Here is a 24,997-nt window from a genome sequence, read left to right as displayed (position 1 = left end):
ACACCAAGCTGTGTTCGCGATGTTCGCCATGTTCGCTACGTGGGTAAAACATAGCCAGCTGCATCTCAGGTGTCACTAGCCACACCAATCTGTGTTCGCTGTGTCTGCTATGTTGGCGATCCTGGTGACGTCACCGGGTGTTTAGTTCTCTGCTATTTTTTCTAAACGTCACGCTTGCGCAGATAATAAAACCAACATCTGATTTCGCTCTGAATTGGGCTGTAGGTACTTATGAGTTTGCTTTTTATGAAGTTTTGTTTCTCTCAGTATTGGAAGGATATAGCAGGCAGGATATTCAGAACAAAGCCTGGGATTTTATTTCATGGGAAAGATATCAAACTGAGTTGTATTTATTTTGAAATAATCCATAAATTTTGCTGCTTCCTCACACGCAACTGCTTCATCAAATAATGAAATTTTTAATTTTTTTTTTTTTGGATTTATTTCATGAACCCAATAATTTTTTTTACGTTCACATACTGTGATAAACAGCAGAAAATCATAATAATCAGAATCATCATTCGAATCTTACGGAATGTGTCTCTCCCACATCGCGAACTATACTGATCTGTCTGGTCACCTGGCGCAACCGACATAGCATACATAGCGAACATAGCGAACATCACGAACATAGTCTAGCTTTCTGTGTGGCCACGCTTTAAGTTTAATGGTTCTACAGACGTGTAACAAACAATACTTGGTTAGAAACCAAAATTAAATAAATATCGAAAGGAAATATAACAATTAACTACTTGTTGTCTTTTGGTTTGATACCACGTGCGTGTGAACGATGATGTGCCCGACGTTTCGGCGTGCCTTGTTACATCTATCTTCAAGGGTCATTAACACAGTTGCTAAATAAGAAGTTTTACTCTGTCCACAAAATCTAAAATCTATATTTAAATAACTAACTTTCACTTTTCCTTTTTCGTAAGGGTGTTATGTGGACTAGATATTGCTATAATTGTAGTAAAAGAGTGAGTTAGTGATTAATCATTTGATACGATGACAAAAATAAGTTCTTAAAACCAGTAAGTTGTCTTAGGTGCGAAATAGTTTAACGCAAAATGTGTATGTATGTTCAGTACAAAGCAAATTTTTCTTGGCGACTAAGTATTCGTTTTCGTATTTGTAAACAAACCTTAAGAATTCGATTTCGTTGCAATTAAAATATTTAGGATTTAATAAAGTACATATTTTGTATGATCTTTAGGTCTGTATTAAAAAAAAACTCTAAGAGCACATTGGATCTGCCACAACAAATACTGTTGTCAGTAAATACTCCACCAAAAATTTTGCAATGGCAACAACAAAAATTGATAATATCCGCAAAGTAGCAAATTAGTGACAACAATATAAAATTGTCGCTAATAAATTATTTTGTTGAGGGTAAACAATTTTTATTCTATTATCACGAAATATTACACGAGGTCAATATCAACAAAAATTATTTGATTTGGCAGCCACACAGTGTATTATTGCAAAAAATGAAATAGAGGAAAGTGTAACCCTAAAAATCTAAAACCTTGTTACAGAGTCTAATTAATTAAGTACATTTTAAGAATTGTTGGCACGTTAATTATTAGGTGGACAACCGCACCGGACCTATTTAAGATATTTTTTATCCACCGTGAAGTGGAAAAACGAGAATATTTCGCATGAATGAATGTCACATTTGCAAGGCTATTTTTGTAGCTGTACAGGCCAGTGTTGAATAATTGCATTAATAAGCAGTATCAAAAAAAGGCGGTTGTCTGTAAAGTCGGTTTCGGACGATAATTTTACGTGATAACGTCATAAGAAAACATTGATGAAAAATTGCATACTTTTTAATTTTCAAATATTAATTACAGTTTTTGCAAATTTAATTTAAATAATTTGTTTAAATAAAATCACAAACAATTAGTTAAAAAGCCCGCCTTAACCTGTTCAATATTATAGAAGATTTTCTCGCACGGTGGCTGGCCGGTTCTTGCAAGCTCGGCTCAGGCGGAACGTGACAATTTTTCGTGCGTGCAGCCGGCGTTCATCGATTTATAAGACGTTATGACGTCAAAAAACAGTTTGAATTGCAAAACGCCTGAATGTAAAATTGTTTGAAAAAATAAATTAAAATATGCATATGCAAAGGTGTCGCGAAATATTTATTTGACATTTATGAAGCATTTTACTAACTGTGGTCACTGGCAAGGGGCATTAGGTAACAGCAAGTGGTTTAGTTGCCAGAGATTTGAATAATATACAAAAATTCTCAGATGAATGGCGAGAGAAACCGTAGGTTGGCACTTTGCACGCGGAGCGAGTGATCCGCCACTGAAAGTATGTGGATGCAGGCTGATGCGCCGCTCGTATTGTTGGTTGGAATCACGTTGTGGGAGGAACAATAGTTCTAGCAACGAAATGAGAGGAAAAAGAGAAATAACGTTTGAAATGTCGTAAATATAACACTGGACGAAAGACTACCCAGAGCACGGGAAAGTACACCCACGAACAAGTGAACTTTCCGACATGTCACTTCATAATCGTTTGTCACGAACAAGTGAACATTTCCGACCGGTCACTTCATAATCGCTTGTAGCTTAACAGCAGAATATTCTTCAATAATGATTATGATTTTCTGTTAGAAATAACAGTAAATTTACGGACTTTTCAATGTAGAGATTTTCGTAATTTCTGATAACTGGATATTCGTGGAAATTACAGCGTATTTTTACTTCCGAGTATTGTTTTGGGAATGGAAGAAATTCGATTTTTTTTTTTTTTTTGCAGGAGCATTAACAGGATTTGGAATTTTTGAAACATATGCTAAGATTATTGTAGTAGATTCATGTTTTAAGTAAGAGAACTTAGTACCAGTACCTAAATTTACGAAGATAATGTTAAATTTGCAAAAATTTCTAAATAATTCGTAAGCAACGTTCTTCGTAAATTCAAGGTGAAAATTTTTAACAGTTAAGTCCTGATTCACTGGAAAACAAAGTTCTTTATTTAATGCAATCGAATAATTTTGCGAGGGTTGAAATCTTAAATACACCAGGAAATTGCGCTATTCATGGGGACAGTCTCCTGAGATGCGAGAGTCCCAGTACGAAGTGAGATGCCTTTTAAGAGCTACACGCAGTGAGTTATTGGATTTGCGCTGTTTACCTTGTCTCGTTATCTGGTTTATCTGGCGCTCACCGCAGTGATCAAGCACAGCTCATAATCTAATCCACGAGAGCTGTGCCCACCCAGAGAGAGAGAGAGAGAGAGAGAGAGAGAGAGAGAGAGAGAGAGAGAGAGAGAGAGAGAGAGAAAGAGAGAGAGAGCAAGCGAAGAATTCCCGTCGACAATGCCTCTGTGTGGCTTCAAAACAAACTTGTTTGCTTGATATTCACACAGCTTGTGGAAAATGCTCTACTTAGTAAGGCAAAAAAATGCACTGTCACTTGGACATTAAATTAAATGCATTCCTTATAGTGTAAATAAATTCTGTAATGATAATTTGTTTAGAAGACACAATAAAATACAATGTTTTAATTTATATCTTAATCATTATATATTATTTCATTAAAATACAACAAAACCTGTTGTATAACAGAAAATGACCTTTTCTGTAAACATATCAGTAATTTTTATACTGAAAAATAAGGGTTTTAATACTTAAAAAAATCATTATTTAAATACATTTCTATAAATATTGAAAATATTGAAAATTCTTAAATGTACCTAAACATCCGCTTTGTTTAGTTAGGGTCCGTTTTACATTAAAATGCTCATTATTATTTAATTACAGACATAATCAGAAATTCACTTTGCTATAACAATGTTATATTTAAAATTCCAGTCTTTTAAATCTACTAATCAAAAATAATCTGTTTATGGATCAGAATAACCAATTCTTGGCTTTACTTTAAAATCATTAGTTGTAAATACACTATTAATGATTTCGACAAAAGTGTATGTTGTATTATGATGTATGATTTTGAGAGTAACTCTGAAGTGATATGTAATTTTCAATATTCTGTATAGCTAGAGACCGGGAAAATTCGCCGTTTGATTTCGCGATAGTCTAGAATTCAAATACCTACGTATAACGTTGTGCTGCTTCTGCCATTGGCTCACAGTTCATCTGGATGTTATTGGGCCAATAAGAAACATTTATCCAAAAAAGCAACGATTCACAGGCAACCAAGTTGAGACGTCTCACAAGTCAGCAGCCAATGAGCAGATGGCATTATCATGGTGTCACTGTCCCCTGTGGTGACATATGGCAGTGACAATCCCCACGACTTGCTAGGAGCAGTCAGATTTAAACGCGGAATCGAAAACATAGCAATATAAAATTGATTAAACAAACTAACCTTAGCTTGTCGCATTCATCACAGCTGCTCATAATAATCAGGCTCGTGAGCCCAAAACTAATCACAGAGAAAAGTCTCAACAAAATTAATCAGGACATAGTAGTAAGTGTTAGCTGGCATGAATAAAAGTAAATTATTGTTTACGTGTTGGCACTTTTAATGCGGACCAAATCTCAAATCCAGCAAATACATACAGCTGCATAACTCTTAGTTTAGATAAGCTTTAAATATGTTACAACTTCAATATACCAAACTTTACACTTAAATTAAATTACTAAAAAATGTTATGTTTAACACAATCGACACTGAAATTCAAACGACCGTGCACGGCCTTTCAAGAAAAAGGGGAGTATGCTATATATTATCACAAATAACCTATTAAACTACACACTAAAACAATTAACATGAAAAGGTAAACCTTATTTAAAACAATAAAAGAGTTCTGAAAGTTTGTACGACGTAACTATTTTTAGAGTTCACAAAAAGATCACAACTTCACCAGTATCGGTATGGACTGCGTTTAAAATTTCGTGTTAGCTAGCTCAATATAAAACGAAAAGTTTTTTAGGAAAATAGATTTTCGTACTTCCCTGTTTCCTGCGGCCGATAACACAGTTACTAATTTGCCGAAACAAATTGACGCGGGACAAATAAAAACGTCGTCGTACAATTCACACTAACTTCAGGGCGTAAACGCAATCTTGCAAAGGTTCTTGCTAAATCCTTTACAGGGACTGGGCCGAGACGTACTTGCGTGTCCAGCGCAGGGCGGCGACGATCCATCCAGCAATTTTAACTGCAGACGTGCCCGGCACACAAGGGCGTATCTCGGAGCAAGGCGGTCAACGGCGGCCGATACAAGCACTCTTGCGATTCATTAAATTGCCGATTCGTCTTGTAGCTCACCCCCGTTCAAATGATGCCTCGTGCACTTGTAAATTCACCGTTTCGTTTTATGTCGTAAACGCTTAAAGACGCTGACGACCCCGATAGTTGCATTACACTCCCGGTACATTGCGTGCACATTTGCGGCCCGGCTTATCGACGTAATTGACGTCGCACGAGCTGCGCGCGCGACCCGCCGGCGACTGTCACCTGCGGCAGATATATTCCGACCTTGCGGCCGGCATTACTCAACGTTCCCCTCCCAATATGCGCCCTTCAAGGGTAGTGTGGGAGTAACTTCCAGTTCAGTTTAAAAATCATTCCAGAGCTTTTAATAATACAGAACTGTTAGGGATCACTCCCTGTTGTTGATTGGGAGGGTATTAGAGCTTTGGAGACGACCAGGGCTGGGGTCCTAAACCAGCATAGTCGCCCCCTCAGCCCCTCTACCACACTCAGCTAACCAGACAGTTGACTGTGTCCTCTGCCATAAGACTTTCTCAGCACTGCTGGCGCCTTCCCCAATCTCCCACATTACAGCGGGAACCCTCAAAACACCCAGTGAACCCGTACTACTACCAACTTGGCGTTGATTCGGCAGACTGTTCGCCAGCTGCTAACCGACTGCCACTCTTCAGAGTTACTTCACAGGATGTCCTCGTCTCCTCGGATTACCCTCCGACCTGCCGTACCTAGGCCCGGCAGATTTACAGCCGATGAAGGCCCGGAAGTACTTTAACTCATCTGTAACCTGCGGCAGCGAGGCAGTCCCGCCGGCGACTTGTCACCTGTGGCAAGTTATTTCCGGGCAAAGCCCGGCCTAACCTCACCACCACCACCATCACCTCCTAGGACTGAACCCATTAGGGTGTACTAGGAGCACTACTTTTCTTCTTCTACCATCCAGGCACATCCTTGGTTTGAATGAACCCTGCATGGAGTTGGCCTTTGTTGTTCCATGTTTCCTGAAATGGTATAAATACCATTCAGAGGGCCTTTACCAGAAATAACTTATCCATTCTATTCATACCAACATGCCAGCAGCTAGAATAAAGCCTTAGTCAATTGTTAAATATTCCATGTCCTTTCATGTGTCCACACATTAAACATGACGGTGTTTATTAAAACCTTTGCTGTCGTTCCGTGTGAGATCTCACACATGTCCCTGTGTCGGGACGGTTGTCAGTACCCGACCCAGCGGCATGGGAGGGCACTGATATCACTGCTTTTCAGGTGTTTCTTTTCTTTGCCATCTTGACTTTGCCTTTGCCTTTGCTGTGCCTTCTTGCTGCCTCTGCAGCCTCACTCCGTCACCTGCTTCCTATTCTCTGTCCTTGCGTTCTTGGTCCTTCTGCTCCAGTCCTGATTTCGTAAAATTTTGGCTATATCCATTTATAAAACATTCGTATGTCACCAATTAAAACTTGGTATTCCTTTCCTGAGGTGTTGTCCACTTTCGTTTGTCAGTTTTTAAAATAACTTCTTTAGTGGGTCTTGCCATAAAATAATCCAGTTTTTTCTTTTGTCATACTTTGTAAAACTTTCATTTTGTTTTCCCTCCTTGTTTGCTTGGGTTCTTTGTTCTTTCTTGCTTTGTCTCTTCCGGGCTCGTGTTTCGTGGTAAGCTTGTCTGCTGTGAGGAACCTATTCTCTTTTGACCATTTTGTAGACAGTAAAAGGTTTGGTATAGTCAAACACGAAACGACCATAGGTCCTCTCAGCTTGTGTTTTAACACCTTGGAAGTCTATTTCTAAGTCTAGCCTTTCGAAATTCGTGCGTAGCAGTAATTTCAGCTGTTAAATATCGAACGGGATGTTATTCCGTGCTAGGAGATGTTTATCCTGTATTGGCATGTTAGGAAAATTTATTCTATCTCCTCCTTCCATGCTACGCACAATTTCAGCTATGGCCGCACTCTGGATGTCCTTTTCATCAAGTCTGGCAATCCTTCGATCAAACTCCAGTTGATGGTATACCGGAGCGGAATCACCTCTCCACGTGTACGAGTGCAAGGAATTCTGTGATTTGTGTACCTTGGGAAGTTCATCTATTGGTTTCTGAGAGACTTTTATTTCTTCTACGGCAGTTGTTTGACTATGTCCATGAACCGTACTTTCTGTATCCTGTTGCCTGATGTTGGGTGTAGTTTGTTCACTGACTTCAGTTAACGAGGCCATTTTCTTGTTATACAAATGTATAGTTCTTCGTCGTTGGTCCCTTATGGATTTACTTGTTGATATTTTAGATTGTCCTTCTCTAAGGAAGCAAACGGGTTTCAATCTAAAGGGCCAAACTCTTCTCATGCAGGTGTTATCAGTCATTTTCGTCTTCAAGAAGTGCCTCGGACTGAAACCTTGCATCGAATTCCTCTAGTCTTTTTCCCAGTTCATGGACATAGCTCATCCATACATCAAATCCTTTTTAGAGCCGCAACATCCCTGCCAAGTCTGATAGATTTGATCCTATTTCTCTGGTTTTCATGGTGTATTCCTCTCTAATGTCGTTCGCCTTCTGTCATTCAAATAGTACATGTGTTACTGTATCCAGTACGTAACATGTGATACAGATATCTTCTTCTACTATAGCCATGATTGCCAATTTTTCCTTAAAATTGCCATGTCCAGTAAGATATTGGGTGACATAATGATCCGGTTTAATCCAATTTTGTTTAAGACACAATCGAAAATCAGGAAACACTGTGTATGTATCCCTTCTCTTGGCTGAATTATCCCATCTTTCTTGTCAGGCGTCTAGTGTTAGTTTTCTGGCAATCCAGCGGTCGCCTGATGTGACCACTTCTCTTGATGCCAGTAGTACCAGCTCTCCCCTCTCTTTGATATTTAAATCGATGGGAATAATACCAGATACAACTTGAAGGCCATCTATTGACACTGTTTTATAGGCCTTAGTGATTGTTAACAGTGTGCTTCTTTATGCGCTTATTATTGGCCGAACTTGATGGCTGTGTTCAAGTTCATGGTGCCAAACAGCTGCCGCATAGCATGTAACTCCAAGGAATACACCAATGTAAATAGTCTTTCATGTTTCGTACAGAAACCCCCAGTTTGCAGGTGCTACGGCTCGAAGCTTCTGAAATAGTAGAACTGCCTTTGTGCTCATGCCTTGTATATGACTTTGGAACCATCCACGGAAATCAATTGTTACGCCCAGATATTTAAGGGCTGTCACAGAATGGATAGGTCTACCCATGTATCTGATAACTGGTGGTCTTGATGCGCTTAATTTTCCTTTTAGCATAATGGCTTCCATCTTTTGTGGAGCGATTTTTAGCTTACATTCTTTGGTCCATAGACTGATTTTATGTAATGCCTCTTCTGCTTTATCTTCGAGCATCATCCTTGATGTTCCAGGTATTAGGAGGAGTCCATCATCCGCATAGCCAAAGATGGAGCAGCCTTCGGGTAGTTCAATCTGTAGCAATTCATCGAATAATATATTCCATAAAAGAGGAGCTAGGACTGAGCCTTGTGGACAGCTCTTGGTTAGTCTCTTTTTATGCACTATGTGATCCAGTTGACTTAGTCATTTCCTATTCTGGAAGAATGCTAAAATCGCATTATAGATGTTACGTGAGCATTTCAGGACCTTCAGTTCAGTCTTCATATAATTTGAGGCCACCATGCATTATTTAATGCGCCAGCGATATCGAGCGTTACCGCTAGCGTATACTGCATGCTATTATTGTTCACCATTCTGATGACGTCTAAGATTGTTAATTCAGTGCTTCTTCCCTTTCTGAATCCGTACTGTCTTTCACTAATCCCGTGGACAGTATCCAGATAGTCTGTCAATCTTTGTGATATGAGTCCCTCATAGATTTTCCCCAAAACCAGTAGCATTGTCAATGGGCGGTAAGAGCCGAGAGAGCCAGGATCCTTTCGTTTTCTTTTGTAGAGGATTTTAAGATTTCCCAACGTCCAATCGTTTGGAAATTCACCCTGTTTTAATGTATTGTTATACAGATTTAGCAAGTCCTTTTTTATTTTTGTATATACTCTCCATATTATTTCAGTAGTTATCTGATCGTGTCCCGGTGCTTTTTTAGGTTTGAGGTTTTTGATGATCCAATTTAGTTCTTCTATTTTGAAGTCGGATGTTCCTTCATTTTCAGGCAATATCAGCATTGCTTCTCTTTTCTGTTTTTTTTTTAATATGTGTCTGTTATTGGATCGTCATCTGGTAGAAGTCCATTCATAATGAATTTCAAATTTTCTGCAACTGTTTTTGTCTGTTTCCCGTCGATTACCAGTCCTGGTAATTCGATCGGATTTATCAGTTTGCCGGCACATATTTTGTATACAATTCCCCATTGATTTTTATTGCCCTCTTCGTTCACGAAATTCATTCATGACTCTTTTTTTCTTTCTTTAATTTTCTTGGTATAAAATTTTCTGGACTTGTGGTATGCATCAACGTGCATTAGTCTTAATACAGCATCTGATTGTCTTTTAAGTTCTTTCCTTTGTTTCCTTAAGGATTTCCTGAGCTCATCAAGCTCCTCCGTCCACCATCCATGCCTACCTCCTTTGTATTTCTCAGAATTTTCATTTGACTCTTGCATGTTTCAATTATACCATCTCTCAATAGGATGGCATCATGATGAACCTCCTCAGTCTTATCACTTTTATACTGTATCAATTTTGCTTTCAGGCAGTTGTCAAAAATTTTCCAATTTACATTTTTGCAGCCGAATCATATGCTTTCCGGTAATTTAAAAACATGATATTTGTATTGAATTATACTGAAAATGATCAGTCTATGGTCGCTTGTTATATCATCCAAAACATTCCAGTCTCTGACGAGATCTTTCATTTTTGAGTCTGACGCGGTGATATCGATATATGACTCACTTTCTCTGGCGGGCGAGGTGTATGTGGCTAAGGCACTTGGTTCGTTTGCAATCCATAAATCGTTTGTCACAATGAATTGTGATACAATTAATCCTTTGTCGTCTGTCATGGGAGAACCCTACATATCAGACTTTGCATTCACGTCACTCCCAATTATTATTCTCTCCTTCCTTGTGAGTTTTAAGATTTTATCCCAATGGTTGATATGTATTTCCGTATCATCGGAGACCTGGAAGAAGAAGATATTACGCGAGGCAGTCCCACCGGCTACTCTCACCTGCGGCAGTGAGGCAGTCCCGCCAGCTACTCTCACCTGCGGAAGCGAGGCAGTCCCGCCGGCTACTCTCACCTGCGGCAGCGAGGCAGTCCCACCGGCTACTCTCACCTGCGGTAGTGAGGATGTCCATCCAGCTACTCTCACCTGCGGCAGCGAGGCAGTCCCGCCGGCTACTCTCACCTGCGGCAGCGAGGCAGTCCCGCCGGCTACTCTCACCTGCGGCAGCGAGGCAGTCCCGCCGGCTACTCTCACCTGCGGCAGCGAGGCAGTCCCGCCGGCTACTCTCACCTGCGGCAGCGAGGCAGTCCCACCGGCTACTCTCACCTGCGGCAGCGAGGCAGTCCCGCCGGCTACTCTCACCTGCGGCAGCGAGGCAGTCCCGCCGGCTACTCTCACTTGCGGCAGCGAGGCAGTCCCGCCGGCTACTCTCACCTGCGGCAGCGAGGCAGTCCCGCCGGCTACTCTCACCTGCGGCAGCGAGGCAGTCCCGCCGGCTACTCTCACCTGCGGCAGCGAGTCAGTCCCGCCGGCTACTCTCACCTGCGGCAGCGAGGCAGTCCCGCCGGCTACTCTCACCTGCGGCAGCGAGGCAGTCCCGCCGGCTACTCTCACCTGCGGCAGCGAGGCAGTCCCGCCGGCTACTCTCACTTGCGGCAGCGAGGCAGTCCCGCCGGATACTCTCACCTGCGGCAGCGAGGCAGTCCCGCCGGCTACTCTCACCTGCGGTAGGGAGGATGTCCATCCAGCTACTCTCACCTGCGGCAGCGAGGCAGTCCCACCGGCTACTCTCACCTGCGGTAGTGAGGATGTCCATCCAGCTACTCTCACCTGCGGCAGCGAGGCAGTCCCGCCGGCTACTCTCACCTGCGGCAGCGAGGCAGTCCCGCCGGCTACTCTCACCTGCGGCAGCGAGGCAGTCCCGCCGGCTACTCTCACCTGCGGCAGCGAGGCAGTCCCGCCGGCTACTCTCACCTGCGGCAGCGAGGCAGTCCCGCCGGCTACTCTCACCTGCGGCAGCGAGGCAGTCCCGCCGACTACTCTCACCTGCGGCAGCGAGGCAGTCCCGCCGGCTACTCTCACCTGCGGCAGCGAGGCAGTCCCGCCGGCTACTCTCACCTGCGGCAGCGAGGCAGTCCCGCCGACTACTCACACCTGCGGCAGATTATCTTGTAGCTTTATAGAAAAATAATTATATTATAGATTATGTATGTTTACTTAAAGACTACTCTGGATATAATCCTTTTTATAAGGTTTGCAAGAGTAGTTTATTTATATTTATTGCACACATGATTATATATTTTTTTTTTAACACACATATATATATATTATATAATATACTACAGTTTATATTATATAATAATTCATATCCTTTTAGCTTGCTTATACAGGTTTCCAGGGCGTTATTCTGTCATAATTCTTATTCTTATTTTCAAAGAGAGATCTGGTGTATATATTTTTTAGTTTTCTTATTCTTAATTTATTCTTTTCAGTTCATTTATCTAATTTGATATAATATTCCGGCTGTTCGATTACACTATACACAAGAAGAACAGCCAAAGAAACTTGTGTAGGAGATTCGAAGAATTATTTTTATTTTTTTCTGTAATTAGTTATTCCGTATCAGAAAGCAGATCTTCCATCAGAGATTGTTCGTGCATCCAGCTATCGAAACGCTCCAGTCTCTTGGATACTTCAAAGGTGTAATTTCTCCATATGTCATAAGTCTTCTTATCTCTCACAATTTGATTAATATCCTTTATATCAACATCCTCCATAGCCATCTTCCTTGTGTACTTGTCTCGTATGTCTTCTATTTTAACGCAATCATTTAAAACATGCGCTACTGTGTCTTCTTCCATGCACACAGGGCACATAGGGCTTTCCACTAAGTTAAAAGAGTTTAATTTGTATTTAAAATTCCCGTGACCTGTTAGGAATTGTGAAGTGTAGTGGTCAGTACTTATCCATGAAAATTTCATCCGTTCTTCTATTGAAGGGAATATATTGTGTGTATGTCTTCCCTTGTCAGAATTTCGCCACCTTTCTTGCCAGATTTCCATATTTTCTATGTGAATTCTGCGATACTTTGAAGCAGTGTATTCCTTTTTCATCTTTAATATCACAACTTTTGCTCTTTCTTGTATAAGTAGGTCTATAGGTAAGGTTCCAGCGATAACCTGCAGTGCTTCTAAAGACGTAGTTCTGTAGCTTTTTGTTACAGCAATTAGAGCTGTTCGTTGGGATGAGTTTAACCTTCTTCTTACGTGTGAATTGCGTAGTAATTCATACCAGACTGAGCACGCATAGGTAAGTATGCCCAGGTATACTCCATTGTACAGAGTTGTCATAGTGTTAGTGCTCAATCCTACATTTGTAGGTTTATGACTCCTTATTTTTTGCATTAACAGTAGGGCCTTTTGTGATGCTTCTTGTATGTGTTCTTGATATCCTGTTCCCGTTGTGATTTGTACCCCTAGATACTTAACTTTTTGTTTTATCTTCACTATTCGTTCTTGAAATCTTATTAAAGGTGGTCTGTCTTTATGTAATTTACCCTTTAGTAATACGCCTTCAGTTTTTTCAGAAGATATAAGAAGTCGGACACTGCTTGCCCAGGTGTTAATAGAGCGTAGAATAATTTCTGCTGTCTGCTCTAATTCGTAACGTGAAGTAGCGGGTATAATGAGCAAGCCATCATCTGCATAGCCATATATAATATTATTTACTGGTAACTCAATTTTCAGAAGCTCATCAAATATTATATTCCATAACAGCGGACCAAGGACTGAACCCTGAGGACAGCCCATGGTGAGCTTCTTTTCCACGATTATGTGGCCCAATCGACATTCACACTTTCTATCTTGCAGAAAGCCCCTTATGGCAGCATACAGGTTCTTAGGTGTGTTTAGATTCTTTAAGCGCCATAATACTTGAGGCCACCAAGCGTGGTCGAATGCTCCTGCTATATCTATCGTCACTCCAAGCACGTATTTTTCTTGTAGGTTTTTAATATATTGATTTACATCGTATAGCGCCTTTTCTGTACTATACCCTCTTCTGAAGCCATACTGCTGTTTATCTATTCCCTGTATTACTTCCAAATAAGCTGTTAATCTTGCATTGATGAGCCGCTCATAAATTTTTCCCATGTTAGGCAGCATAGTTAAAGGCCGGTATGACTTAGTTAATTTCGGGTCCTTAGCGTTTCCCTTGTATATGATTTTGAGAACTCCTTCTTTCCATATTTTTGGAAATGTTCCTGAAGATAAGCATAGATTATACAGATGTAACAGTACTTCCTTGATTCGAGGGTAAGCTCGCCAAATTAACTCAGTTGTTATATTATCTTTACCTGGTGCTTTTCGTGGTTTTAACTCTTTAATGATCTTGTCAAGCTCTTGGATGGTAAAAGAAACTGTGTCTTCCGTATCAGGCAGTTCTTTCATCGCTTCTCTCTTCATCTTTTGAATATTCGTATCTTCGTCTGGGTTGTCATTAGGTAGTAAATCATGTAGAATTGTTTCCAAATTTTCTGTAATGTCAGTAATTTGTCTATTTGCCATCATCATCCCAGGGATTTCAAAAGAACTTCGTACTTTGCCAGCCATCACCTTGTACACATATCCCCAAGGGTCCATATTCCCCTTGTTAAGGACAAGTTTTTCCCAGTATGCCTTCTTCTTTAATAAAATATCTTTCTTATATTTCTTTCTCCTTATTCTATACTGTTGTAAGATTAGAAGTTTGTAAAATCCATTTGCCGCTCTCTTCATGATTCTTCTTAGTCTTTCCAGATCTCTTCTAGTGTCTTCTAATTCAACATCCCACCATGGATTTCCAGGAATAATTTTCGTTTGTTTCCTAAAACATTGCTCACAGATATTCTGTAATATAATTGTTAATCTCATGGCGAGTGCTTCTGCGGAGTTATATACATCTTCTTCATGTGATAATTCATTTATTTTGCTTGTTATTAATTCATCAAACTTCTTCCAATCCGCGTTCTTATGTATGTACCGTGGACTGATTATTATGGGAGGCATTTCAGTTCTTTGCAATTGGATTTCATAGGTCATCAATCTGTGGTCACTTGAACTGTCCAGATGAATCTTCCATTCATTGACTCTTTCTTTCATGTTGTTATCAGTCAATGTCACATCAATGAATGTCTCTGTGTTAGTTGCTGGTGATAAATATGTTCCTGTTAATGGATCGTCATTAATAACATATAAATCTCTTTCCATGATAAAAATGTTCATGATCTCACCTTTTTCGTCATTCACTGGTGAATTCCAGAAAGAAGATTTTGCATTTGTGTCTGCACCAATTATTATATTTTCATGTCCGATTGTATCCAATATTGAATTAAGCTTATCAATATGTACTTCAATAGGATCTGAGAATTGAAAATAAGATGAGATAACGTATATTTTCATCATCCTCATCTGCATGATCATGCAAACATGATGTTCATTAGAAATGCCAGAGAGTAACATCGTAGTTAGAGTTTCATTTCTAATCCAAATTGCCGATTTTGGATTATCTCCTATTGCATATATTAAACCATGGATTCCTGCAACTTGTCCACGTAATACATAGGGTTCTTGTAATAAGATCACATCAAGCTTCATTTTTTCTGCAATCTTATTTAATTCAGCACTGACAACAGCTGAACGTTGTGCGTTTAGTTGCCCTATTTTTATGTTATTTTCATATTTCACCTGCGGCAGCGAGGCAGTCCCGCCGGCTACTCTCACCTGCGGCAGCGAGGCAGTCCCGCCGGCTACTCTCACCTGCGGCAGCGAGGCAGTCCCGCCGGCTACTCTCACCTGCGGCAGCGAGGCAGTCCCGCCGGCTACTCTCACCTGCGGCAGCGAGGCAGTCCCGCCGGCTACTCTCACCTGCGGCAGCGAGGCAGTCCCGCCGGCTACTCTCACCTGCGGCAGCGAGGCAGTCCCGCCGGCTACTCTCACTTGCGGCAGCGAGGCAGTCCCGCCGGCTACTCTCACCTGCGGCAGCGAGGCAGTCCCGCCGGCTACTCTCACCTGCGGCAGCGAGGCAGTCCCGCCGACTACTCTCACCTGCGGCAGCGAGGCAGTCCCGCCGGCTACTCTCACCTGCGGCAGCGAAGCAGTCCCGCTCGGAGCGCTGTTCGCGAGCAGTGTCCTAGCTTCTCAACCTCACGCCAAGAATTACATGCGTGCGCAACAAGGCTTTTTCAAGAAGCACCTAAAGTAAAAGTTATAAATACCATTCAACTTATACAGTAAATAATTCTTAAAATAAAATAAAATGGTAGATTTATTCTTAAAGTTTTTGGTATTATCTGGAACTATACATTCCTGATGCCAACCCGACAGGTTCTTACGAGAAAATTTACCAGATTCGCAAACTATTAATGCAACATAATAAATTAAAATACCATATTAAATAAAATTACAGCAAACTTCAAATAAACAGTTAAAAAAAAGCAATCACACTGCAAAAAAATTTACATAAATTACTGAAAGTAAATGTTAACCAGTACGTGGGATGCGCCACACTTGGTGTACAGAGAGGTCATTGAACTCGCGCATTTTTCCCGGTCCCTATGAACAGCAAATTGCTGTCTTGGGCATCGAAGACGGAAGAACGCGACACAAGTCTGGAGATCAGGGGAAGATACAGGGAAAGGCCATCCAGGGGTTCGCCCTGAGCTGGAGCCGGCGATGGGTGTTCGAGTCGAAGCCCATCGTGGGTCTTGCCCGGTGGCTACACTTCTCTGTGCGTCGCGGAAGGATCGCGACGCGGGCCTGGAGGTGGCGGGTCCTCCTCGACCGACCATCCCTCCCGGAGGACTCTTCTCCAGCCTCCGTCGCGAAGCTCATCACTGTCGGTCGTGCGCGTCCGGACGTAACTGGGTCGCCAGCCGCTGGTCATTGCCGAAGCTTTAATACCCTCCCGATCGAACAACAGGGAGTGATCCCTAGCAGTGATGTTTTAAATAAGCTCTGGAATATATATAAAACGAACTAGGAATGTTACTCCCACCCTACCCTGATAGGGCGCATATGTGGGAGGGGAACGTGAGAATTCCGGCCGTAGGTCGGAATAATCTGACGTAACTGTGCGACCGAGGGGTCCCAGGCATGTGAGAGGTACGGGTCCGTGTCGCTACTGCCTGGGACCCCGGTGGTAGTAACCTGCGAGTATACGGCGGATGGTGGCTGTTCGGTGGCGTTTACTCAACCTCTCTGAGTAGCCGTACAGTCACTAGTACCATGCCGCGTTTGATCAGCGAATCATTCCGGCCCTCGGGGCCCATGGTAGGTGATGGGTAGAGTCCCGGAAATTTCGCGGATTCCTCTGGCCTCAGGATAGAATTCAAAGTTATATGTGTGCTCGACCGATGTTTACTTTCCCATTGGTTGATCTCTAGAGACCCGGAAAATTCGCGGGTTCAATGACCTCCAGGATAGACTCCAATATCCTCTACACACTCGGGAAAATGCCAACTGTTCATTGGCTGCTGACTTGTGAGTCGTCTCGACCGGGTGGCCTGTGATTCGACACTTCTATGAGTGAGGGTCTCTAATTGGCCCTCAGTCCTCCAGATTAACAGTGAACCAATGGCAGAAGCAGCACCAAGGTATAATTATTTGAATTTTAGCATAACACGAAATGAACCCACGAATTTTCCGGGTCTCTATTGATCTCTTAGCGAGAACATTTTTATCCTTGTTATTTGGCACTACCTGATTCGCTTACTTCTCTCCTAGCTGGACATCGTTGGCTCACGGTCGTAGAGGGGCGTGTCCAGATAACTGCGGTCCAATCATGAACACAGTGCGACAGTGTGGAGGTTTGCATTCTAGCTTGCGACTAAATGAATGCGCGAAAATTCCGTGGCTCTAGTGATCATTAGTTTTACAAAAAATACTTAGGTTTCAATTATTTATATATTTTTTTTAACAATCCAAACAACTATTGTACTTAATTTAGGGTACAGCTGGTTGAAGTTTACGGAGCGAAAATTGCACAGCTGCAATAATTGGTTCCATGGGAAAACTCACTCTGGCAGAAACACGGTCTCAGTGTGCGTTGCGTAACGCCGGCGGCAAACTATGTCGTGAACATCTTTGTGTGCTCACGAACGTATGCGCGCGAGAACAATGCTATCTCTCCTTCCTTGATGTAACGTCGCCCAGTGCTGCCTGCAGTAAACAGCGCGCATTATGTAAACAACGGAGACACACGCTGAAAAAAAAAGTTGTGAAACGGATGTAAACTATCGCTGTAGCGACAATCATGTCAAGGATGCACGCAATGCTGTAACACAGAGTCACGATTGTAAAAATATGAAACGCGTGTTTTAAATTCACGAGCTAGGTGATTGAAATTGCTGTATTAATCTGCCGATTTTTTTTAGCTTCTTTCTTGCAGTTTTCCAAAATTAGAAGCCTTTCTCAGATCTTTGCTTGAGATACAAAACCGAATGCTGTAACTATGGCGTATTTTTTAATGAACTTATTAAATAAATTTTAATGAGTACATTTACAAAATATACGACGTTAAAACAATTCACTAAAAAATACAGTCTTAATAAGTGGATTAAGTACAAAGATAGTTATTAAATAAAATAGTTCGCTGGGCCGTATTTAACTTTCCGAAGAACTACGAGAGTGCAGTTACAAGTTTATGTGATCAATGATTCTCTCCCATAGAAAGTACGTGGAATGATATTATCATTGTTAATGCGTGTCTTGAAAAAAATAACTGAGTGAGGAAGATTTCCAAAGGCATAAAAACCAACGAAATCAATTTCTTCATAAATCTTCTGACTTGACACTGACAAGACTTCGTTCTTAGGTTAAATTATTATAACATGATGCTGAATCTATGGGATTGGAAATAGTTAAACGAAAATCATGGCGACATCACCGCCACAAACGGTAGTGTTTTCGCCAGTTACAGAAAGCTTAGAAACCACGAAGTTGATATATTGTCCGTTAATGAAAAAGGTTATATCTCTGTGTTTTCCCCGGTGTGATCGAATACGATGTTTTTTTTAAAGAGAAAGATACTTATGAAAAAACTTTAATTTTCAATTGTTTGTAAAAATAAGAACCACGATATATTTTTGCGGCACTTGTAAGAAAGTAAAACTTTTTGAAACATCAGTAAAAATATGTTATGCTTAATAAGTTTAACTGTTCTTAACTAATCGTCTTCCAAAAGCCCGCCTGGTCAGGGGTGTATTTGTGTTAGTGAGACGGGATGATAAGTGTGACGCTCGCTGGTTTTTCATGCGTGGTGTCGCCCCTAAGCGCAAGGCTGTGGACTGGTGCGCAGTCTTCTCATCGTGTATAAGGAAAATATGAGATCTGAGCTGTGTCAATAAAATCATATGGCAGAGAACTGAATATAGAGGTGCTTTCCATAATCTGCACCGGCTATTTCTTTCTTTAAAAAAATCTGAAAACACGCTTTTTAACAATTTTCACTATTCTAAAAATATAGTTTTAAAACTAAATACGCAAACAAATCTACTCATACACCTTCCGCGTACTCCTAAAGCTTTTAGTAAACATACTCCGCTCGGATATCTTGAGCAGTTTACAAATCGAGCTCTTTTTTCTGAAGCTGTGCACGGCGTTTGTGTGCTCAGGTAGGCGGGATCCTTAGGCGGCACATACCTAAACCTCAACAAGATATATTAATTGAAATAATTATATCTTGTAATTTTTCACACGATAATTTGGAGATAACATTGACACATTTAACTTTGAATCACGCTTAGAGTGATAAAAAAAATATTTTCAGTATTATATCACGTCACACACTGCATGCAGGTTGGTAATTTCTTCGAGAAAATTTAAATATGATTTGTCCTGCAGTTATGAATAACGTAACGTCTGAAAGTTCATTGCCAAGTACATTCGAGCGGGAGAATCATGATTCAGTTTAAACACCATCGACACTGAAGTCATCAAAGACGGACGAGGTTAACAAGATGAGTTGGGACAGTGGCAGAATGAATTGGTGGGTGAAACGATAGTACCCAGAGAAAACCAACTGGCTCACGACAACGTCTATCACTGGAACTTGCTAACAGTCCTGGTTCAACATCGACATGAGTGGAACCTGTATTGCGTTGGCGGGAGGCGGGTAACCTGACGACAACCTCCGTGACGCCGTGTGGGGGAAGAGATGGAACACACCGTAGCAATTCTGATGATATGCTTTCGTGGCCAAAGTTTTACACAAATTCTTGATTTTATTCGGGCAAGGACCACGTCCGAGGAAGAAATTACGTGCCAGACGTTTCGGCTTGCAATTTTGCAGCCATTCTCAAGGACGAAGCTCAACTGAAGACCTGGTGGTGTGGCAATAGTATTTTATAGGTCCCATGGCAGCCGAGATGTAATTTGTCCTTGTAAGAGGCCGTGATTGGATGATGGTTGGGCCAATCAGGATTCCGCTGCGTAGAAGCTCAATTCATCCAGTTAACCGGAACCAGCATCTATATTCTCCGCATAAAGATATTCAAATCTTGATCACAGGCTTTCGTAGCTAAAGAATGGCTGCAACATGGCCAACCGAAACGCCAGGCACATAATTATTTCATCGTACGTGGTCTTAACCAAATAAAAAGTGAAAAAGTAATTTAAAATTAGCCTTTCGCATGGGCCAATTAAACCTCTGCTGTAATGGGCCCCATATAAGTACTTCACCAAAAGATCAGGGCTTCATTTGTTCATCGCCCTTGAAAATGGCTGCAGTATGGAAAGCCGAAACGTCGGGCACATAATTCTTCCTTGGACGTGGTCTAACCCAAAACAAAAACCAAGAAGTATTTAAAAATGAAAAAAAAAATTCAGATTAGGCTGCGCGTGGTTGGTGGTGTGTAAACAAGCCTACATGACAAGTGTTTGATGTAGCTTTAATTGTATAGCAAGTTCGTACATTTTTATGAGTAATTCAGTCTTATACAAAAACTAAATTAATTCTACACTCAAACATGATAGGTAAAACCTTGTTTCGGTCAGAATGTTTGACTCTCTTCTTGTCTTTTATTCCAGAAACCAGAAAATGAAGAGTTGAGCCACTGTGTTCAAGTTCTAGCTGTGAACATTTCACCTAGTTAAGGTACGTAGACACACGTGAGTTTCAACTGGAATGTGTTAGTGAATAGAATTACATTTTTTTAAAAATCTGGCTGCAAAAGTTGTTGGTAACTCGGCAAAATTTGCGTGCCACAGAAAACCATGACGCATGTACAGTTTGTTTGGAAACTCACCCAAATTGAGATAAATTACATACAGGTTATACAGATTACTTCTTAATTACTATTACACATGTTGAAAACTTGTGAAAGCAGTGGCCGGCACTTGACGAGGGGCAAGTAGAATGAGTAGTGTTCCCTGTAGACTGCGGTAGCGATGCACGGGTGCATCAGCTAGTAACAAATACTCGCGCAGTATGGTTGCAGAATACTTGTCATTGTAATCGTTGACTGTATGTTTGATGAACATTCCGAATGATGCTATAGTACGGCAAACTGAAGCGTTATGGAAGATCTGCGCGTCGTCTGTGTCAAGAGCTTTGCACACCACGAAACACCATGGTTCACCATCATAGCCAAAGTTTATCGACGGCTCCGGAAAATGGGTACTAACGTCGTCAAAAAAGGGCCTGTCTCGGCGAAGCTATACTCCACACATTTGAAAAGAATGGTTACGAGTTTCAAGACTATCACTCGTGTCCTCACTGTGTATCAGAACACTGTCTGGCATGTGCATCATAAGCAGATACACACGCAGCACTCTCAGAAGGTCCAAGTCATGGGTCCAGGATATCTTGCGTGTTTCCAGCACGATTGCGTGGATGACCCCTGTTTGCATGGCATACTCTGATCATAAGTGAAGCCAAGTTCAGCAGTGAAGGTATTCATTAATTTCCAAAACAATGAGTAGTATATAATAGACGGAGCTGGCCCTGATTATGGTTTGAAGTGCAAGGTTCCAACCGCCATCTTGGATTATGACGTCACGGCAGCCAACTTGGATGACCTTAAATGTGACCTTTGACTTTCACCTTGACCTTGACCTTTGGTTTCAATTACCATCTTGAATACCGCCAACTTGAAATCGAACGTACCATTCCCCGAACGTTTCACTTTTCGTTACGGCTACTATATATGTCATGTCCGCCATCTTGAATCTGATGTCACAACCACTTTTTTCGATTCTGGCAGCATTGCCATCATCTTGATTTCGTCTGCTGGAGGCCGCCATCTTGGATACCGACATATTTTTTTCTGCTTTTTGTTCCTAGAGAGCACCAGGTCGGACTGTCTCGTGCTCTTAATGGTCGATGTTCCATTACCTATCAATTTATTGTGCTGTTTATCGACATATTAAATTAATTTTTATACAAAATATATTAGAACTGGGGTGATTCAAATCATGATAGCTCGAACCTCTGGGCAGGAAAACATACGCCTTTGACTGCACAGCCATCGATACATTTACCAGACCGAGAATTAAATAAGGTATATAAGGCCTTGTAAGATTTGGTATTCAAAGGAATAATAGCATTTTCTGCTAGAGCGCGTTGCCGACATCTTTATTTTCAATAGTAGTTACCAGGAGCGCTAGTTAAAGCACATTGCCTGCTAGAGGGCGCCGCCACCATTTTGTTTTTAGTAATCGATACAAAGAGCGCTGGTGTTTCTTAGTACAAACGCCATCTGCTAGAGGTCACTGTTGCATATTAGTTTAATGTTTACCCGCTTGAGTGCAGTAGTATGCCGTGGCATCCACCATCTTGTCGGCCGTCTTGGCCACCCATCTTAAAAGAAATGTAATTCAGGTAATTCGGGAAAAATTTCAAAATTCATCAAAACATCACTTATTAATGTATAATTAATTCGATCGATATCCATCCTTAATTCGATTCTTTATCAATGCTATAAAATTAATTTAATCAAAAATACAATAAAAATGACAGGTTTGCAAAATAAAACCAAAAAATTACAAATAAAAAATATATTATGTAAATTATACATGTAAAAAAAAGCAAATAAAATACAGCTGAGAAACACCGACATGCAAGGCGATTTTACCTTCCCCTTGAGGTGTAGCGAAGCCCTCCTCTTGCAATCGTGAGTGAGCATTCCGCATCCCACATAACAAAATTAATAATATTTACCTCAACAGAGTATGCGGCGAAATCTGTTGGAAATAATCGGGACTATTTGCAACAAGTTCTTTTGCATGAATAAATTAACTCTTGCTGCTGAATGGAGCTAATGAAGCCAGTTAGAGCCATGTATCCTGGTAGCCTCGTAGCCTTGTAGTCTATTAGTCATGTAGCCTCGTAGCCATTTAGCTTCGTAGCCAAGTAGCCTTGTAGCCATGCAGCCTCTTAGTCATGTAGCTTCATAGCCAATTGGAGACTTGTAGACTCGTAGCCTTATAGCCTTATAGCTAGTTTGAGCCTCGTAAACTCGGATCTTTGTTGCCTCGTAGCCTTGTAGCCAAATATCGTTGGAGCTGTTGAAGCCAAAACATTTGAAGACTTGAACACTTGTAGCCTCGTAGTCCCGTAGCCTCGTGGTCTTGTAACCTCGTAGATTTGTAGCTACGTAGCCAAGTGGCCTTGTAGTCTTGTAGTCAAATTTCGCTGGAGCTGTTGGAGCCAAAGACAGTTAGAGACTTGAATACTTGTAGCCTCGTAAACTTTTAGCAAAATGTCGTTGGAGCTGTTGGAGCAAAATACGATTGGAGCCTTGAATACTTGTAACCTCGTAGCCTATTAACTTTGAAGTTCGTAGACTTGTAGCTTCGTAACAAAGTAGCCTTGTAATTTTGTAGCCAAATTTCGCTGGAGCTTTTGGAGCCAAAGACTGTTGGAGCCTCATACAGTTGAAGGCATTTTAGCCTATCGTAAATTGGCGATCGTATCCTACCGATTTGAATGTTCGTGTAGCTGTACATACTTTTTATTTTAATGCACGTAGTGAAGTCTGCAGCATCGAATCATTTAATGAGATCGTATCCTTTAATGAGATCGTATCTCTTTGATGAGATCGTATCATATTGAATTGAATTTTAGTACAAATGTGTATTCTTTATGTCAAATACGCTGTCTTTATGGATGTGATTCCTTTTTTATCGTCGTTTAAAAGTGTTTCCTTTTTTATTGTGTTTACAGATGTGCTTCCTGTTTTAAATGTTGATCGTTAAGTCTGAACTCGGGACTGATGAATAAATGGTTCGGAGATACATGGTATAAATGCCGGACAATGTAAATGGCTTGTTAAAAATATCGGCCGAGTATAAACGAAAAATACACCTCTTGGTTCGGAGCTGCCTGGACTATACGCCTGACATTGTACATGAGCCATTTAAAATGTTCGCCGAGTATTTAAAGAAATTATAACTCTTGGCTACGGACTGTTATGTGCCCGACCACCAAATGGACATGTCTGACCAATCTACTAGTTGTGCCTGGCCAACCTGCTAGATTTGTCTGTCCAAATTTTCTGACGTGCCTGGCCTTCGACCTAATATGCCTGGTAACAATTGCATGTGCCAGCCAACAACTGGATGTTTCTGGCCACCAACTTTACGTGTTAGCCTGACCACAAACTGGATATGTCTACCCACCAACTAGACGTGCTTTGTTAATCATCTGTCATGTGGTAATATCCTGAAAATACGTGTCAATGCAGGTAAAGGATTCGTTTCGCCTTCTAAGGAGACTAAATATCGAGATACTTGTTATTTGAACTTACAGAATATATGAAATAAATTTTTCTCGAACATGTCTTTTTTTTTAGTAAATTGTTTTGATATTCAATAAAATTACATTTTTGTATTGACCATGAATCTGAGGACGGACATAAATCAAATCAATTATTATTTTTGTAAGAGATTTTTTGAAGATTATTGGAATTTTTTCCGAATTTCGAGCTAAATAATTACAGAATTTGAAAATTGTGGTCCAGACAGCCAACAAGATGGCAGACATCACTATATTAAATACTACAGCACTCTACCGGTTAAGTGTTAATCTAATATGTTGGTAGCGCACTCTAGCAGACGAAAATGAGATTGAGACGACCACCAGACGACAAGATGGAGGACCTAAAATGACTGCCATGACATCATACTGGTTTATGTAATATATTCCTTTGCACTAGTGGTGCGAGGTCAGTCTGCCAGTGGCTTCCGTGGAGGAAGGATCCATCGCCATTTTTATCGAATGACCTCTTCAGGTTCAAAGCGACCCTAATGACGTTAGTGCGTTTTTTATTAAAATTTTATAAAATTAATTTTTTTATGTATTTTAATATTTTTTCCCATTTTTCTGTGTTCGTCAGTGCTATCGTCGTTGTGTTGTCCATACTCCATAGTACTTGTTTATCTTCATCGCTGTGTTCATATGTTAACTGCGTTGCCTGCATTTAATCTTTCTCGTTGTTAGTCCACTGTGTTCGTCTGTGTTGTTATACTATTTTTCATGACTAAGTTCCTTCAACGGAATGCTTGTGCTGTCTGATATTTAGAGGATGAACATTTTTTGTCCGTGCGGTCGTCGTTGTGTTGTCCATAATGCTTGTTTAGTTTCAATG

At 41.0% G+C, this 24,997-nt stretch overlaps 1 long non-coding RNA gene across 1 annotated transcript in view; it reads left to right on the top strand.

Moving 5' to 3' along the window:
- The window catches only part of LOC134529525 (uncharacterized), a 153,074-nt gene that overhangs the window by 115,049 nt on the left and 13,028 nt on the right, over positions 1–24,997 (top strand). The window contains exon 3 of the long non-coding RNA XR_010074620.1: positions 20,439–20,505. This is a non-coding gene — a long non-coding RNA (uncharacterized LOC134529525). The remainder of the gene's footprint in view (positions 1–20,438; positions 20,506–24,997) is intronic.

This window comes from Bacillus rossius, chromosome 2, assembly GCF_032445375.1.
Source record: "Bacillus rossius redtenbacheri isolate Brsri chromosome 2, Brsri_v3, whole genome shotgun sequence".
In the NCBI taxonomy this organism is placed as follows: Eukaryota; Metazoa; Arthropoda; class Insecta; order Phasmatodea; family Bacillidae; genus Bacillus; species Bacillus rossius.
Note: the sequence above shows the minus strand (reverse complement) of the source record. Positions and strands in the feature narration are given on the sequence as shown.